Raw genomic sequence first — 18,580 nt, forward strand, 5'->3', positions numbered from 1 at the left:
TTTGGGCTAGATAACAGGAAATACTTCTTTATTCATATATAACATATGGATTTCATTTCCCTGCCTCAAGCTGCAATGATCAACACCAAGAAGGAGAGTTTTAAAAAAATGGTATTAGACAAAGTCACAGAGAACAAGAACATCAGTCATCTGTTTTATTGGTCATATGCTACCTCCAATATTATATTTTATTGATTTATTTATTATATGAATGGGACAGGATCCCTCTTATCTACTTTGGCCCTTACAATGCTTAGACAGAGAACACAAGCACATTCAGAATATCTCAGCCTATTTTGCCCCTCTTCTCTTTCTCTGACCACTACCTCCTCAAGCTCTGTCTGAGAAAAAAAGGGGGAGAAGACCTTTGTAAACTTGAGTCAGAAATTGAGACTGCAGTCAGCAAGCAAGAGAGATGGTAGCTGGAGAAAAGGCAACTTTGCCAATCTGAAGTTTATAGTTTTCTGTATGAGTTCCACCGCAAAGGCAACGTGCTTGCATTCTTTAGGCCCCTTTCCTGTGAAGTGGCTGGTGCAGACATATGAAGAACACTGAATTTGGGCTCCACAGCAAGCCAGTGTTTTGCACTATAGCAGGAAGCTGGGAGGTGGGCCAAGCTGGGCTTTCACCCAACGAGAGCCCAGACAGCCCTTCCTATTGGCATGAAGCACAACCCAGCTGTTTGGGGAAGAGCTTTCACTGTTATTATCACAGATCCCCAAATGACATAAGAAAGGAAAATAGAACACATTTGCAAGGTGCTAGTGGTATTATCATATGAAATATCTCATCCTAATTATTTGTCATATCAGAACCCCCCATTCTGAAGTGCCCCAAGACTGAGGAATGATGCCAACATCCTATTTTAATATTATCTCTTCTCCCTGAAAAAAAATTGTGAACACCACAAATGCAACCCTAAATATTAATTTGCCTTGCTAAACAAAAACAAAAAACCTTCCTAGCATTCCTGATACTAACTATTGGCTTTGAATCTTGCCATTAATGTCAAGGGCAAGATGAAAAATCTGACCATGGGAATTTGGGACATAAAGAAAAGAGAGAGGGGAACATGGGAGAACTGTAGGACTTGATAATATTATGACATTTTGCTATTCTGTGTGTTCTTCTTGTCTTCTTTCTCTCTGCAAAGAAGGTGACCTTGGATATGGCTCATGTTGAGCAATAGAAAAAATATTGCTTGAAAAGGCATGGCTACTCTTTTAAACAGACTGAGATTACTAGAATAATTTACAAAGAAAAAATTGAGCAAATTATTTCAAAATGGTTCCATTCAATTTTATTATAGCCTTTAGCCAGCAGATAAAACATAGAAAAAGAGAAGAGAAAGGGAAAATAAAAAGCAAATAAGCATATATAGCAATCTGTCTTACTTTCCACTGCAGAATCTTGATGCTAAATAACAAAGCAGGAATTCACTGTAGAAGATATTTGATTGGCCAGGAATTGCTGCTAAAAGGGGGATTTCGGAATGATATTTTTGTAACTTACAGGAAGGAAAAATGCAGAGAATTGAAAATTATGTACTGGACACAGTAATTTTGGATGCTTGACATTTAAAATAAATACACTGTAATTTACAAATTATATCTGGGTGGTACAACATGTGTCCTCAGGGCCTTGGGGTAGCCCCAAGCCATCTATACTGTAACAATTAATGCAACAACATGCAAAAAATGTTACATACACAGGAGCAATCCTATTAACTTCATTAATTTAACAGTTATTAAATTAAAATTATAGATTCAGCTATAGTTTCACCTTGATTCTGCCTACTTTTTTAAAATTCTAATCCTGCTCATTTTTTGTGTGTGCAAATGCTGGCATGCCACAAACAGGACCAGTGTAGCCCTCTGCTTATAGAAGACAGTACAGCCAAAAATTATAGAGAAAATGCTCAGTAACTAACTGGATAAGCAATCTAAAATGAGTGCAATAGAAGAGTGCCTTGAAGTAGGATGACAATAACACAGGTGATTTTGTACAGCTAATAATATCCTGATATTATTGAGGCTTTAAACATCTGAAGTCAATACAAAAGTATGCCACGCAATCATGATAACCACACCTCAAAATTATTTAGTCTCTTGAGACATGTGCAGGCAAGATGTTTTGCCTGCAATGCCTTTCATATCATTATGGAATGTGAAAGCAATTCTACAGGCAACTCTGTATGATTTCTTAACCTAATAAATCCTGAAATCATTTACAGCTTGGTAAAGGAGAGGAAAAATTAACCTTAGAACCTATGCCCTATTCACACCATACAGCCAGAATGACTGATGTGTTAGCATCACATTTGAAATCTTCACTGAAGAACCCCTGAAGCATCAGGATTTTTTCCAGAAGACACAGTCCCATGAAAATCAGGTAATGTTGACTCAAGCTAGCTGATTTTAATGGACATACTCTTAAGAAAGCAAATATAAAATTACAGTTTTATAGGTCTTGTGTACACTTACCAAAGAAGGAATTCTGCTGAATGGATCAGGGCTTAATTCTGAGGATAGTTAGTTCTGTGGAATGCATAGTATCTTATTGTCAGTTAGTCCAAAGCTGGACAACACCAAATCTAAAAGTGGATGGAATTAGTGTACAACATAACCTATTTACACACACCCGTCTATCTCCCCCAAACATATAAAATCATACAGCCACACACTCCCTCATTCAGACATATACCTCTCTCTCTCTAGTCCTCTGCAAACATTGGATCTGCACATGCAAACGCTGAAAGTACGTTAAGGCTGTGTATTAACAAGGGAAACTTCACTTCCAACGTCCGCCTACATCCAGTGTCTCCCCAGCCTTTCCCCATTGAGTACTAATGTCTGAAGGGAGTTTCAAGTTGTCTGGCCGATATACTTACAGATGTCAATAAGATGGGAAGCCCTGAAAAAGCAAATTCCCAACTACAGGAAGTAATCAATATGTTCTACAGAGCCACTGGGTGGACACGGGGTGGGCATTGTGTTTCGATGCCTCCAATACATACATAACAGGCCAAACACAACTCAAGGGCTTCTGTCACCCATTTTCTCTCTCACCTTTCTTTTCTATTCTTTCCACTATCCCACTGTTTCTGTTCTCCCTCCTTGAAGCCAAAGAAGAGCCTGCTTTTCCCAGAACTTCACAACTCAAGTGAAAAATGAATACCAAAACAAAATAGATATTTTTTTAAGATATCACAGCATGTACAGAGGATCACTTAGTTTTAAATAAGCATGTGATGATAGTTTGCATAATTTACCAAGAGTAACATATTGGTTCATGCCCATGCAACAGAAAAGTACATATTATTACTGGCTGTCAGTTTTTGAGTCCTACCACATGCAGGGAAAATTCCATGTCTGTTGCTGGACATTCACTGTGCACCGGCTATAAAATAATGCCAAAGCATTGCAAATCAAAAAAATTTCCAGAATCGGGCTTCCCCGAAGAATCAGCTTCTATCCCTTTGGCTCCCAACCAGATGTTTATTTGCACATTGCTTCTTATAGTTTGTCCTCCAATTGGAGAAAAACTGCACCTTCCACACAGCAAGAAGTTCAGCTATCATCATAAATCACTTAAAGATCGCATCAGATATGGGTCTTTATATAGAATATTTCCATATTTGGTGGAAGCATTATGCGCTTCTAGAACCTAAAACTGAAAATAGATGTATTTCCTCTTTTTGGAACACATGCAAGGAAAGATGAAGATCATATCCAATTACACAAGAGATCTTCAACAAATGGTTGTAGTGTGGAAAGTTTCTACTCAGTGATCCAGCCATGAGCTCCACCAAGATATTCTACTGTTCTCTTTCTTATTCTGTTCCCCTAATTTTTTTCCCCACTTGCCATTCAGCATTCCATACTTGCTGTTTTATTAATCCTACTGGACCTTGGGGGCCTCCATTCAGAGGGCATCTGGTCTTTACTCTTTCTAGTCTTTGCTCTTTCACAATGAGCTACAAGAAGAATTGCAACAGAATGATGACACTTCAGGGATTTAATATCTTTGTGTGTACACACATTCATGTCACTATGTTCTGGCCATACAACAGACATGACATAATGCATTGTGGACAGTGTTATCTCCTACCCTTTTCCCATCCTTCACTGGTCATTATACAATTCCTGCACCTGACACTTTGAACAGAAAATTTCTTAGTATCATCTTAGTATTAAGTGTGCATGTTATTTTTTGAGAACCTCAGGAATGTAAAAAGAAGTCAATATAATGTCTGCTACTCTGGACAAAAGCTTAACTTACATTCTAATAAATACAGTTATGGATTGGATATAAGTCCTATTGATTTCCCCCAGGAATAATCAATTTCACATTCTAAACAAATCAGATAACCAGGACAGAGACCCTGCTGACTTGATTTCTTTCTTGCCTGTCCATCGTCATATTAATCAGTTACAGCAAAACAGCAACTTAATTTTTTTTAAAAAATAGAGTTTCAGCATAGGATGAATGGTCAAAATGTATATACAGGTATTGATAGTAAGCTCTGCTGTTTTGAATGCACTCTACTTATTGAGTCATTCATAGAAGAACATAGACTAAGAAGATATCATTCCAGGAAGCAGTTAATTAAGGATGAGACCCATTTGATTAGGGAAAAAGGACCACATTGGAAGTGTGGGGAGTGGCAGTTCCAGCACTTCCTAACTTCCCAGTGGCAAATTCTTTTACTATGTCCCACTGCAGCATTATTCTACCCACATATACACAGAGATCACTAGGCACTCTGCTGCTCCCCTCCTTAACAAAAAGATGGGAAATGTAGTGGAAAAACAGTGGCAGAGAGGCAAGAAAATTAGATGATTACATAGGACATTATTCTTACAAGTCTCTCTGGAAATCTCTCTCAGATATGAAGTTCTTTTTTCTTCTCCCCTCAACAGTATTGTTCCTTTCTGTCCCAGGACTTGCTACATTGTTTTATTTTGTTGTATCCTAATTTCACATTTCTTCATCATTGCTTTCTTTCTAACTCCTTCTGTTTTTGGAGGTCAACCCTCCTTGTAGAAACTTCCTGGCAAATCTACTTGGCTTCATGCCTTCCATCTCTCCAGAAATACCAATATTTAATGCTTAGTTTCCAATCTGGCAATCCCACAATTCTCAAATTGGATTTAGAACAGTAAAAGAATGAATTGTGGCTCTAACCTCTAACCTTGAAAATCTGTAGAAGCAGATAGTAAAACTAGAAATTAAAGAAAAAACCCTAATATCCTTTGGCTGTTTTCACTCAACATGTGAAACCATAACGGGATGTTCTTGTTGTGGTTTAGCCTACTGTGTGAAGATAAGCATTTTGGCTTCTAACCCTTGGTTTGTGACACAGAATGTTGCATGAACCCAACCAATTGCACTTTATTCAGTAAACTATGGTGAAGTAAAGCATCATTTAGCCTATTGTGTGAACACAGCCATAAAATTGCTAGAACATTTTTTCATTGCAAGAGTAACTTGCCATAATATCAACTGTGCAGCTTGTGGAGTTTTTTTTAAATCTTGCTCAGGGGTTTTACTTCACAGGGCTTACTTTTCCAACTCAGAAAGCATTATTAGGTAGGAAAGGCATGTAGATTATGCATATATTTAGCTATGTCTACAGAAAATTACATGGATGTGTCCATGTAGTCACCAGAAACTGAGCTCAATTCAGAGTCATCTTTGCGTTCACATTAATTGGAAATCCATAAACACATTTATAATTCTTGAAGTAGCACAACTGGACAACAAGCTTATTTCTAAAAGCAAAATTATGGATTAAGCAGTAAGCCATCTTGATTTCATTTAAGACTGCCCAGTTTTTTATATAATCAATTTCACATCCAAATCTGATCAAACACCAATCTAATCTGTTTTAGAACCTGATTAAATCAGACAAATTTATTGATTAATCCCAATATCAGTTCTAGTCCAGTATACGCTGAGCATTTAACTCCCCAGTCGTTTATCCCTTTTTCTACATATACTCTTCATGGACTTGCATAAAATATTAATCCACCTTTAGGGGAAGAGTTCAACACATACAACATTGCCATTCATTCTAACAGAGAGCAGAACCATTTTGATTTCATCCTAGAACACCAAACAAAGAAGAGCATAGGAAATACCACAAAATAAATTGCACTTACAACCCTTCCAATGTTTAGCAGATAGGAAGCAGTAAGATGCAGTCTTCTTTATATGCAGTCGTGTGTGTGTGTGTACTGAATATAGTGACTGCTTTGATTTTTTTCTTTGCTGTATTTCTCCAGAAGAAGCTCAAAGGACAAATACAGAATCTGTGTTTTGATAAATGTGAAAAGAATGCATATTGTTGTTCCTATTAGCACTATGGTTTCTGGTTTTTTTTAAAACAAATGTTTTTTTTAATCAAGTTACAGGTAATCCTCACTTAACAACCACAGTTGGGAGTGGGATTTCAGTCACTAAGTGATGTGGTCATTAAGCAAATCTGACCTGATTTTATGACCATTTTTGCAATGGTTGTTAAGTGAATCAACAAGGTCAGTAAGCGAATCACATGGTGCTTAAATGAACCATGTGGTCATTAAGTGAATCATGTGGCTCCCCATTGATTTTGCTTGCCAGAAGCTGACTAGGAAGATTGAGAATGGTGCTCATGTGACCATGGGATGCTGTGACAGTTGTAAACGTGAACCAGTTGCCAAGTGCCCAAATTATGATCATGTGACTGCAATGACACTGTGACAGTCGTAAATGTTAGGACTGGTCATAAATTGTTTTTTTCAGCACCGTCGTAAATTCTAACCATCACTAAATGAATGGTTGTTAAGCAAGGGCTACCTGTAGTTGAACCTCTTCATTCATTCTTAAGAGCTATTTATATTTCCTTTCTGTACAGTAGCAGTGCAAATTTAAGGTGTGTTTTGTAAGTCCAAAGAACTGGCATGAATGTGCCAGCTATCTTTCAATTTTGTATGTATTTTTCCTCTATTTTTCCTCTTCAACTTGGAAATAAATTAACAGCCATCTTATGCAGCTTTATACTGAAACAAGCTCCACTGAGTTAAAAAAAAGGGAAATGCCAACAACATTGCAACCTTAGGGTTGTAATGCTTTCTTAAGTCAGAGCTGATTTGAAACTACAATCCTGTGCATGCTTATCTACTGAACACAGAAAGGGTTATTTCTGAATAAATCATATACTCTTGAGACTGGGTGCAGTTCTTTGGAAACAGCATTAGAGTCTAAGTGAAAGCTCACTTTGCTCACTTCAACCAGAATTCAGAACAGGAGCAGCTTCCAGTGCTCCTATTGTTTTACAGTTGAGTTTCCCAGCAACAGGCCAGCCAAAAGGTCCTTCACACTCCTTCAGCCCCCAAAATTATAGGCCTTTCTAGCCTTTGAGAACAAGGAGCAACAGGTATACAGAGGCACGTTGCTGGAACCCAGAAACTAATTGTAGTTGGGCTAAAGACTTCCTACACAATAGGACTGCCCTGATTGCAGCACCCAAGATCTCACTCAGACTACATCAGTACTGGATCAGTATCCACAGAGAGCCTTCTGGCCTCATCTTCAGATCTTGTTTATGTTTGGGGGGCTGTAGGATTTTAGGAGTAAAATTGGTGCTTTAAACTTTGCAGAGGCTTAGAGTACCAATTTCACACTTTAAGGAATGGTATTTTTTCTGTAGAAGTGTATCCACCATCTACTGTGATGGAATGGAAGCTCCCTGGGAATGGCAAGGAGGTTGTGGTTGCTAGGAAAAACAAAATGGCAGCCACTCCAAAGTCATCTTAATCATCTGACAGAGATCTAGTCTACATTCATGAGGACTTTGCCAAACATCTGCTTTTTTCTTCAGTTGCAATACTGTATTAGCTAATATACAACAAGGCTTTCACACAATTTGTCCTCCCTCCGACACTCCTGTGTAATATTTCAGACCACACTTGTGGTGGGGGAGGGGTGTGATTCCATTCTTAGAGCTAAGGACTTAGCAAGGACACAAGCAAGTTTGTGGAAAGTAATACTTCTAAAATCACTGTTTCCTTTGTCTATTCTAACCTAATTGGTTAAATTGATCCTTCTCACCGACCCCACCCCACCTTTCAGCAGGATTTTATTTATATCAACATTCATATTCATGCTTTTAGGTAGCAGAGAAAGTGGCAAAATATTCAGCCATTCCTCCCAAGGCCTGAGCTAGTCTCTTGGAACAAAACTGCCACAGACCTTGGCAAGACATTTACTAACAACCCATTGCATGTTTACAAGCTGAATGACTGGGGCTAAGAACAGAATGCAAATATTTGCATTCAGTTCCCTAGACTTTTCCATCACCACCCTGCCAACCCACATGCAACCACCAAGTGAAGTAAAGAGAGACAAGAGAGAATTCTACTTTCTTCTGATCCACAAGGTACCTTTTGATTCTCTCCCTAAGATCCTAGGAATTACAATTGTCACAGGAGATGCAAATGTGTTCTCTAGTTCCCTGATGCCAGGCAGCTTCTTATAAAAAATAATTTATTTCATAATATTTTGAAAATGGAGGCCCAGACAGCTTAACAAGGATTTTTCCTCCCATGCTGATCTGGAACTCCCTATTCACTACAATATTTTTGGCATGAAGGTTAACCAAAGAATCAAACATGATGCTAAAACGTTACTCAAAAGTACAGGTATTTCTACTTTTTGGTTTTAAAAACAGGCATAAGAAACTTTAATTTCAGTTGGACATTGGGGGCCCAATAGGGAGAGTCCCAGACTTGTGTCACCACTGTGGGGAAGCAAAAATCATCAGTGCATCTCAAGTAAAGGAGGGGTTTCAGGGTATAAGTTGAGAAAACATTGTTCTAGGTCAGCCATATAGATGTTGGCATATTGTGGAGCCTTTACTTGAGATTCATTGATGCCATTGTCATCATACCTACATGCTTCCAGCTTCCAGCTTCCATCCAAAGCATGCTATCAAATGTAACATCTATAGCCAGCTCTACGCTACAACTGCATTTGTTCTGACCCATGTTCAAATGATAAAATTAAACCAGATATTCAGGAGACTGAAATGCCCACCCAACAAGATCAGTAGACAAATCAACAGAGCCAGATCAATTTCCAGGGAAGACTTATAAAAAGACAAACAACTAAAGAACATTACCAATCACCTACAGCTCACAGCTCAATTGACTAAATTATATTATTGTGTTTAAGCTACAGCCTATACTGAACAATGACACCGAACTTTCTCAGGCACTGGGTGGTAGGCTCATACCTGCATACAGGCAATCACCCAGCCTGAAACAGATTTTCACAAATAACAAGAAACAATAAGACAATGATGCTAACATGGGAACCGGACCCTGCAACAAACCCAGATGTCTACTTTGCCCCCTTATCTATACTAACAGCACCATGACAGGCCCCAACAAGTATATACACCAGATTAGAGGTGCCCTTACATGGTCTTTCTCTAATGTGATATATGCCATCATCTGCCAGCAATGCCCCTCTGGATTCTACACAGGACAAATGGGGCACACCTTGCACAAAACAATGGACACACCAAAACAAGGACAAAGTAGTACCAGAGCATTTCAACCACCGAGGACACTATTACAGACTTGAAGTAACTTTTGGAAAAAATAAACTTTAATAGCATCATTGACTGAACTCACAAACATCAAAAGGTCTCAACAAACACAACTGTAACCCAATCCAACTGTCAATGGAGAAACTGCTTGTAATATGTCTCACAAGGAAAGCTCTGTCAAAGGGATCTCTCTGTAAGTAAACACTATACTCAGGGATGGAAAAGGATAGTGCTTAGTGTAACATCAGAAGTATTACCTAGCTCACAACTCAAAGGACCCATCACTGTATCTGTAGTGTTGTGCGACCCACTGTTCCCCAATACTGAAAGCCTGGAATAGCCAGTACATATCATAGGAACTGTCCATCTTTTCATTATCCAGATGTAATTATTTTGGGGTAAAAGCAGCAAAAATGATATCACTTATGCAAGTGCTTCTGCTTCACATGATCTTTTGAACCTCATAGTCTTAACATTGAGTTCTTTGTGACAAGCAGACTATTTGATAAACTGGAGCTAAGTCTTAAAATAGCTCAGATTTCTGAGCTACATTTCAACCATTCCAGTCCTGCAGATCTCACTCAGCTGTATTTTAATGGTAACATTTGTTTCACCAGTAATTAAATGAGAAGGTCCAACCTCCCCAGTGCTTCTTCCCAGAAGGCTAATAATGTTTACAGAACACAAACGAAAACAATACAGTGGATAAAAATCATACTGTTCCATGCCTTTGGCATAGCTCCTCAACACAGAATGAATTGCCATAGTTCATTAGCATCAATGCATTACACAATGGCAATGAGTAATAAAGGGTCATTCACTTCCTCTAAAAAGATACTCTTGTTGAGTTGTTTTAAAAGGAAAACAACACCAATTTTCCATTAATGCTATAGAAGCAGTCTGTGTCCAAGCCCTGGGAGATGGTCCATAGAGAATAAAAAGTAAAGCCAATCAGTCTGAGACTTTGGTAGCCACGCAGCTAATTTATGATAGAAAGCCCTCTGCTTGAAGCACCAGCTTCAGTAATAGTCAATTGTGTCAATTGTCAATAATAGTCAAATGCCAATTCTGGTCTGTGACTGTAATAAAATATTGATTGATAATCAAATGCCTGTTATTAAAAAAATGTTTGTCCAGTCCAAGTCTGGTGCCCATCTACTGAACCAATGCCTAGGTGGCCTAGCTGTCCGTAGTGGGATGCCTTGCATTTCTATTAAACTTATAGTAATTACTTCAAAAAGACCTCTACACAAACACATTAGCATATACAAATCTGTTCCCTTGGTTTTGTGGGTGTCAGTGCTGATCCACTTATTTTGCAATACATACATATTTTATTAAGGCCCATTACCATCTTGAATTTTACACTCTGTACCAGAGCTTTCCAAACTGTGTGTCACAAGATGTTAGTGTGTCGGCTGCAGTGTGTAGGTGCGTTGTGCGGTCAAGAGATCATACAGGTACTGAACATGCGCAGTATGCATAATCAAGTCAAAACAGCTGATTCCGCATGACTTCTGGTGACGTGGCCACACCTGCAGTGTGTTAATGTGTCACCAACATGAAAAGTTTGGAAAGCTCTGCTCTATACTTTTGTACTTTTATATTTATGTATATTTATATATATTTATATTGTTATTAATTTTATATTGTATTGCTTTTATTGTTATTTTATGGTCTGTAAGCCACCCAGAGTCATGTACAAGATGGGCAACAAAGAAATTTGATAAATAAATACATATATACATAGCCATGTTAAGGATAATCCTAGTGGACAGTAATCCTTCTCTACTTCATATATTTTGAATTGTAATTCCCATCATCTCCAGCCAAATGGTGTTCAGCACACTGGTCAAAACATTTGGAAGACATAAGGATGGGCTTAGTTATGTTGATAAAGGAGAATGCATGTCCCATTCACTAGGTTTTCTATATTGGTTGTGAAAGACCCTCAGGGGGAATAGAGAGAGCTCCAGCATTTCATTGGTCAGGCTTTTTCCATTGAGATGATTGCATCAAAATACCTGAATGAATGTCAAGATAATATAGGAGGCCCTAGAAGACACTGAGGCTGATTTCAAATGGTAGTCTGCATAAATTGATTTCTTGAACTGATCAAACCCACCATGACAAAAACTAAATGTATAGCCTTTAAGAAAGGGTATTGCCATCCATTGTGGGGATGGATGAAGCAAGGCAGGTAAGTAACAAAGCTCTTGATAAACCAGAAAGGCTATGAATTCTACCAGACAAGCAACTGCTCTGGGATCAGGTCTCCTATCTACAAGAAACCTGTCCACAGACTGAATCAGCTCTGATAACATGATGCCAAAGAATCAGAATAATTTTATGCTTGCTGACTCTTTGGTGAGCACCCCTTCAATTTATTCTACCCTGAAAAACAGGCAACTTGAATAGACAGCAGCAGGAAAATAATAATTTGCAAATATGCATGGTATCTTCTAATGTCCACCAAAAATTATTTAGATTTCCTTCTTACAGAAGTGTATTGTCCTGCTGCATGATTCATGAGTATTGCTCCTCTAATCATAGAAAACTGGTATATACCAGCCGTCCTAAATTACACACATTTCAGCAAGTTTGCTTAAAGTGAACACTGAGCCTCCAAGCTGATCAAGGGCTCAACACTAGTTTTCTGGTGAAAATAACTTCCTCTTGGCTGTTCTACCCCTCAGTCCCCCAAAGTGCCATTTGCTGCAAAAGGAAAAACACCCAATATCTTGATTCAGTAAATAAGAATCATGATGAACTTTACTCCAAAATGTCCCCAAATATCCAGAAGAAAGTGAAAGGCAAAGCAAACAAAATTTCTCCAACTTAGTACCTTCTGGAAATGTTGGACTACAACACCGATCATTCACACTTAGCATAGCCAAGCTAGAATTTAATGTAGCTGTAGTCCAACACATCTGGTGTTTGCCCTGGAATTATTCACTTCATCTTACATCCTTTTTAACACAAAATCAAAATTTTACACTTTTTAGTTACTCAGTCATGATCTCTTTTGCACATTTTAACTGTATGTGCATTCCAGCAAACATGATTTTTAAAAAGAGGTCCTGAATTTCTTCCTCTACCTACATTTATTAGCAATCCATATGTTCCATTCTGGTTTTTAATTATCTTACAATCAAGAATTCAATTAGAACCAGCAATCCTTTTTCTAAATGCCCTACAGAAAAATAAAGCCTTCTTTAATAGTACAAATATGCAGCATTGTTTAATATTGAAGGCTACCAAAAAGGAACTGAAGAGTCAATTCAACTCTTCTCTCCATTCTGTGAATCATGCTACTACTCCCCTGATCCCAAAATGTTAGCATTGCTCTACAGGAGTAGGACAAGCACCAATATTGGGTTACCACAACCACCTCCAAGCTGGTGCTTTCCTAACCTGTCAATTCTGGGGATTGTAATCCAATTTATCTGGAGAAAGTTAAAGATAAATAATTTGGGGAACCCTAAGGAAAAACACAGCAAGATTTGGACACTTCCATACCACCCTGTTTTCTACTCTCCAGCCCTCAAAACCTAGTGCAAAGGCAACCTGGGATCATCCTTCAAAGCCAATGATACTACATCTACCAAGGGGAACCTGCAAGTGGGGTGAAGAGAGAGTTCCCACCAATGGAGAATAGACTGCCCTAAAGCTCCGCAGAACTGTAGTTCACATACCAGACTCAGGTCCTGGACTTTGCTAGCCTCATGAGAATGGGCAGGACCAGAACTGATTCCACCTTTTATGAAGATTCAATGTGAATTTCATCTAACAGTTTGGATCCTAATGAACAGTAACTGCAGGATTTGTCTGCCACTCACTAAAGAAATCAAAATTGGAATCTATTATGAGAAAGAATGAACCCCTTAATGTTACAATAATGTCATCTACACACACTCTGTCTCCAAATGTTACTATTCTTGTTCAGGATGTGCCTGGATATACTAAGTATCTAAAAGGCTTCTCAGTAATATGGAAGTCTGAAAACAGAAGTATCCATTACAGTTTATTGTTACTTTTTTAATTAGGTTGCTCCTTAGAGCAAATAAGGCAAGCACTTGGATACCATCCATACTCCAACCATGACATCTAATTTCCCCCACCATCACTAAGTGAATGCCAAAGAAACTCCTGCTTTTTCACTACATCGATCATGGAACTGGGAAGAGTTTTTCCCTCTTTCAGATCCAGGTGGCTGCTTTCTCCATAGACATATGGCGTAACCCTTTCAGAAGAAAGGTTAAATTAATGTAATCACATTAAGTCTCTCCAGCAATCTCAGCCAAAGTCTGGTGTGTGAAAGAAAGAACAGAAGGAGGATGATACAATGACCTCCACGAAGAGTACTCTTGTCCTTCAAAGTTGAAGGAAGTGGGTGTTTAGCCTGGAGAAGAAAAGAAGGGGTGGGGGCAGGAAGCCTGACAATATTCTTCCTATATCTGAATAACTGTTTCATAATTGAGTTAAAATTGGGAGAACTCTTTGACAGGAAGAGGTGGTAGACTCCAGGACTTTCCTTCACTAAAGATCTTTGAAGACTACTATATAGCCAAAGACTAGGGAGCCACAAGTTAGAAATGCTACACCTCTGGATCTCTGTGTACACATGGCATACAAGTGAACTCGGGCAACTGGGTTAATTCACAAAACTATAGCCCAGTTAACCATGGGAGACCACCTTGTGTGAAAACAGCCTATGGTTCTATATTCATAGGGGGTCTGAACAAATTGTGGCTTCAATTTTTTAAATGTGCAAAAGGAAGTTTTCTACTTATCTGTAAACTCAAAATGTAATGATCCATCCATATTTAGCTATGTAGAATATCTGAACAAGAGCTTATAAAAAGGGTCTTCTGTTGTGGGACCAGAAATAAAAAATTGTCTTTTGTTTTACTTGATTTGATTTAAATCAACTGCGGTCAATGCAAAGATGCCTTTAATCTCCCAACTGTTTTAATCATCTCTAGTGCGGAATCAAGTAATAGCCACATTTCACTTTTTTATATTTCATTTCCCATACTAACTTCAATAATTCTCCTACTATGTGTATAAATTATTCAGCCTAATGCATGTGCCCTGTGAAATAAAGCTAAGGAATCCAGATACCTATAATATTTATAGACCAAGAGAAACATTTTTAAAAAAAGTATTACAGAATTATAAAAGCAAAACCACGACAGAACACCGCCGCCGCCGCCACCACCATTTTCCTGTCCGAAGTCAGAACGACGGGAAAGAGCTTTTTTTTAAAAAACAAAAAAGCGCCCAGGCACAGCTACGATGTCGAAGCGCCATCTACCCACCGAGATGGGACGCTGCAAGTCCATTGGCCGGAGGGGAGGGAGGGGAGGAGAGAGAGAGAGATGCAGTCCCTGCCGTGTCTCGAAGTTGTATTAACATTTCCCCAAAGAAAGAGATGAGCGGGAAATTATTTCAACAACTCCAAACAAGCCACCCACGCAAAAGCGAGGCAATGTTCCAGGGACGCCGCGACTACGAGTCCAAACAGGAGGCGACCTAAGCCTTTCCTCTCTCACGCGCTCTCCAACTCCGCCGCCGACCCCGCGATTCCCCACGCACCTAAGAAGCCTATTGTCCTTCCCGGCTCCCAGCCAGCCAGCCTCCGGTTCAAGCTCTCACCTCAGCTCCCCGCCCCGATTCTTCGCCTCACTTTCCACCTCTCTCTCTCTCACACACACACGCACACGCCGACCCTTCTTACCTAGGCGGCTCCCGCCCCGCGCCACGAGAGAAGGCAGGCGTCGCTTCCAGCTGCGGAAGCAGCTCGCGGGACGCCTCACTTCCAACCGCTTCCCTGGCCAGAGGCAGATTCCCCCGGTCTCTCCGTCGCTCGCTCTTGGTGGAGGAGCCTGAGGGGGAGGGGCGCGAGGAGACAGAGAAATATGCAAAGACAGGAAACGGAGACGGCAGGGGCCAGTGCGGGAGATTAATGGGAATCAGCCACCCCCCACCGGTTGCCAACAAAGAAACCTGCTCTCGGCGGCGAGTTGGCTTCTACGGCCGCCTGACCAGACCAGACCAGCCCGCTGCAGCCAGGGCTATGGAGTACGGCGCGGGCCAGGCTGTGCAGGGGGGAGGGAGCCATTGACATCTCCAGGCCGCCGCCACCCTCCCCCTGCCTTTAATCCCCCCAAAGTGGGACGGACCGCTCACTCCCGTTCTCTGAATAGCGCCTGAGCGCCTTTCGTTTGCGCACACCTCCTCCGGCGGGGTCACAACTGGTGAACAGAAGCAACTTTCCGTCCTCCTCGAAGGAAATCTGCATCCTTCTGGTTTTACAGAAAGCTGCAGAAGTAATTTGCGATCCCACCCCCCACCCCACTAATTAATTCCCTGACGAGCAGCATCTGGTTCCGATAAGGTTTTTGTAAAAAGGCGCGGAGGTCTTCTTATGAATGAATACCAGAAGAGTTTGCGAGGGATTGGCCCGGGGGCGGCTTTGAAGGGTTTTTTCTACTTCAAAGCATTTGCGGTTGAGGAAAAGGGTGCTACTCCCCACGACCTCGCATACAGCACATGGGTTTCTGTTCATACTCTGCTATTTTCCGAGTGCACACATCCGACCATCTTTTACCCATTATTTAACTGCCAGATTACTGGATTTTACCTTCTACTAAACCATTGTTTGTTTAGTGATGGACTGATGAATGAACCATCATGATGGATTCACTTAATTGTAAATTATAAATAGTTTACTCACTACAATGTCTGATCTGAGCTGAAGCACAAGAGAAAAAATAAAACCATCCGTAACCATAATATGAAATGTCTTCGTCATGCTCCAAGATAGTCAAGACAAAGGGCAGGATAATACAGAGCAGAAAATACACTTTTGTATTTCTTTAGAGCTAAGGCCTACTCAATTTTTTAAAAATACGCAGGCATCTAAACAACTTCATTCATATTGGTGGTCAGCACAATACTGCTACATGAAGATATGAGCTGCCAGCTGTCTTACAGACAACCTCCTTGGCTTAGATGGAGGTTGTCCATCTCACACGGAGGTTATTCACACGGAGGTTAACAGATTTTACATAGTGTCTATTTTAGGGCAATGCCTTTATTAGGACCACTCAAAAACATTTTTTTCAGCGTGCAAGCTTTGAGATTCCCAGATCTCTTAAGCATGTCAGGAAGGAGGCAAATAGAAAGTGATAAAAGCTTGACCAGATGTCATCCAAGTCATAAATCAGGGTGGGGAATACGTGACTCTCCAAAAGTTGCTGAACTCTTTTCTTTTTTTAGTGGCTTGGATTGCTGGGAATAGCAGCTCAACAGTATCTAGAGACTCGCAGTTTCCACCACCATCAATACAGTTGGATTAGTCTCTAGACAGACTGTGGGATACACCTGCAGATATTCACATTAATCTCTACCTAGTGCCATAATGGTTTTGTTTCCTACCTAGGACTGCAGGCAAAATAAGCCAGCAAACAATGGTGGATTCCTCATTAATAGATAAAATCCACTGTTACTTGAAACTATAATCTTTCTTTGATTAAATACACCAATCCCTTGGTAGGTGAAAAACAGAAGATAAATTATGCTATTGTTATCTACTAACGAAGTTGGAGATAATTTTAGATGTATGCCAAGTTTTATCTAAAAAAAAGAAAAAAAAACCTGCATTGAGCAGCTTTATCCAGCACCTATGGAGATGAATCAACAGAAAAGAACACTGTTGTTTCACAGTTTCAGGTAATACACAATTTTCTTCCTCTAACACAGAATTTCATAGATGAATAGCTAAATGTGATATCCTTAAAATCAGACAAAAAGCAAAAGGGGCTGTGAAAATTTAGTTAAAATTTAGTTCAATTTCAGATTATCCTGTCAATTATTTTTAAAACTTGAAGCGAATTAACATGCCAATGTATTACAGTAATTAAAAAACAAGCCTTGATTCATACGATCAATGTTTAATATTAATTAAATATATCCACCAACAATAGGCAAATTCCCAGCACTGAATAATGAACGCTTCAATACAATACAGAATAAGTTCTCTGTTCTTCACTGGTCAGACTGTGCCTAAGATACTGCATTCAGTTCTAGGCACCACCTTTTAGGAAGGACATACAACAGGAGCGTGTTCAGAGGAAAGCAATCAAAAAGATAGAGCCAAAAAGGAAAATCTGATGAGGAATGAATGGAGATATTGGGTATGTTTAGCCTGCAGAAGAGAAGCCTGCCGGGAACAGGACCATCAGGCAAAAGACAGAGCAGAATTGTTCAAAGTTGTTCTAGAAGGCAGGACAAGAAACAAATGGGATTAAATTACAAGGATATAGATTTCCATTGGATATCAAGGAAAAAAGTCTTAACTATAAGAGCTATTCAACAATGGGACACACTACCTAAGGCAGGCGTGTCCAACCCGTGGCCCACGGGCCACATGCGGCCCTGAACAGCTAGTAATGCAGCCCCCCAAAATCGTAAACATTTTGCAATTTTTTTCATGACTCAATCTCGCGGTGCTGAAGCGCAGACTGCGTAGGTAGAAACAACGGAACGCTGTGTAGGGGAGGGGGCAGTGCAGTGCTAACACTGCCGCCGCCAGCTACACACATCAGCTTGTGGCAACTTGGCGTTATATATAATATTTCAACCTACCTACACGTGTTCTGTGATGACAGGCATTTATTGTTATTATTAACTAGACATGTAAGTTTTCTTATTTGATTATTAAACTTTGCTTTATTTGCCTACCTAACAATTTATGATGGGCTTGTTGTGTTATTTCTTTAAAAATATATTTATTCCTAAATAAATTTATTCCATCATGGCTTCAACATCGTTTCAACAGAAAACAGAACCCAAAAAAGAAAAGAAAAAAAGAAGAACAGCGGATGAAGGAAGAGTATTCAACGAAAAATGGACAGATGAGTACTTTTTTTTTGAGACAAATACTGAGGCACTATGCTTAATTTGTAGGGAAAATGTGTC

The 18,580-nt window shown here is 39.6% G+C and overlaps 1 protein-coding gene across 2 annotated transcripts in view; it reads right to left on the bottom strand.

Moving 5' to 3' along the window:
- DENND2B (DENN domain containing 2B) overlaps nucleotides 1-15,686 on the bottom strand; it is a 158,242-nt gene extending 142,556 nt beyond the window's left edge. Inside the window, exon 1 of one of the 2 annotated variants that reach the window (XM_063289443.1) lies at nucleotides 15,336-15,686. The gene's annotated coding sequence lies outside the window, so the exon portion shown is untranslated. The remainder of the gene's footprint in view (nucleotides 1-15,335) is intronic. The other variant, XM_063289446.1, reaches the window with a different exon arrangement.
- Nucleotides 15,687-18,580: the final 2,894 nt, after the last annotated feature.

The sequence above is a fragment of the Candoia aspera genome, chromosome 1 (genome assembly GCF_035149785.1).
Source record: "Candoia aspera isolate rCanAsp1 chromosome 1, rCanAsp1.hap2, whole genome shotgun sequence".
NCBI lineage: Eukaryota > Metazoa > Chordata > Lepidosauria > Squamata > Boidae > Candoia > Candoia aspera.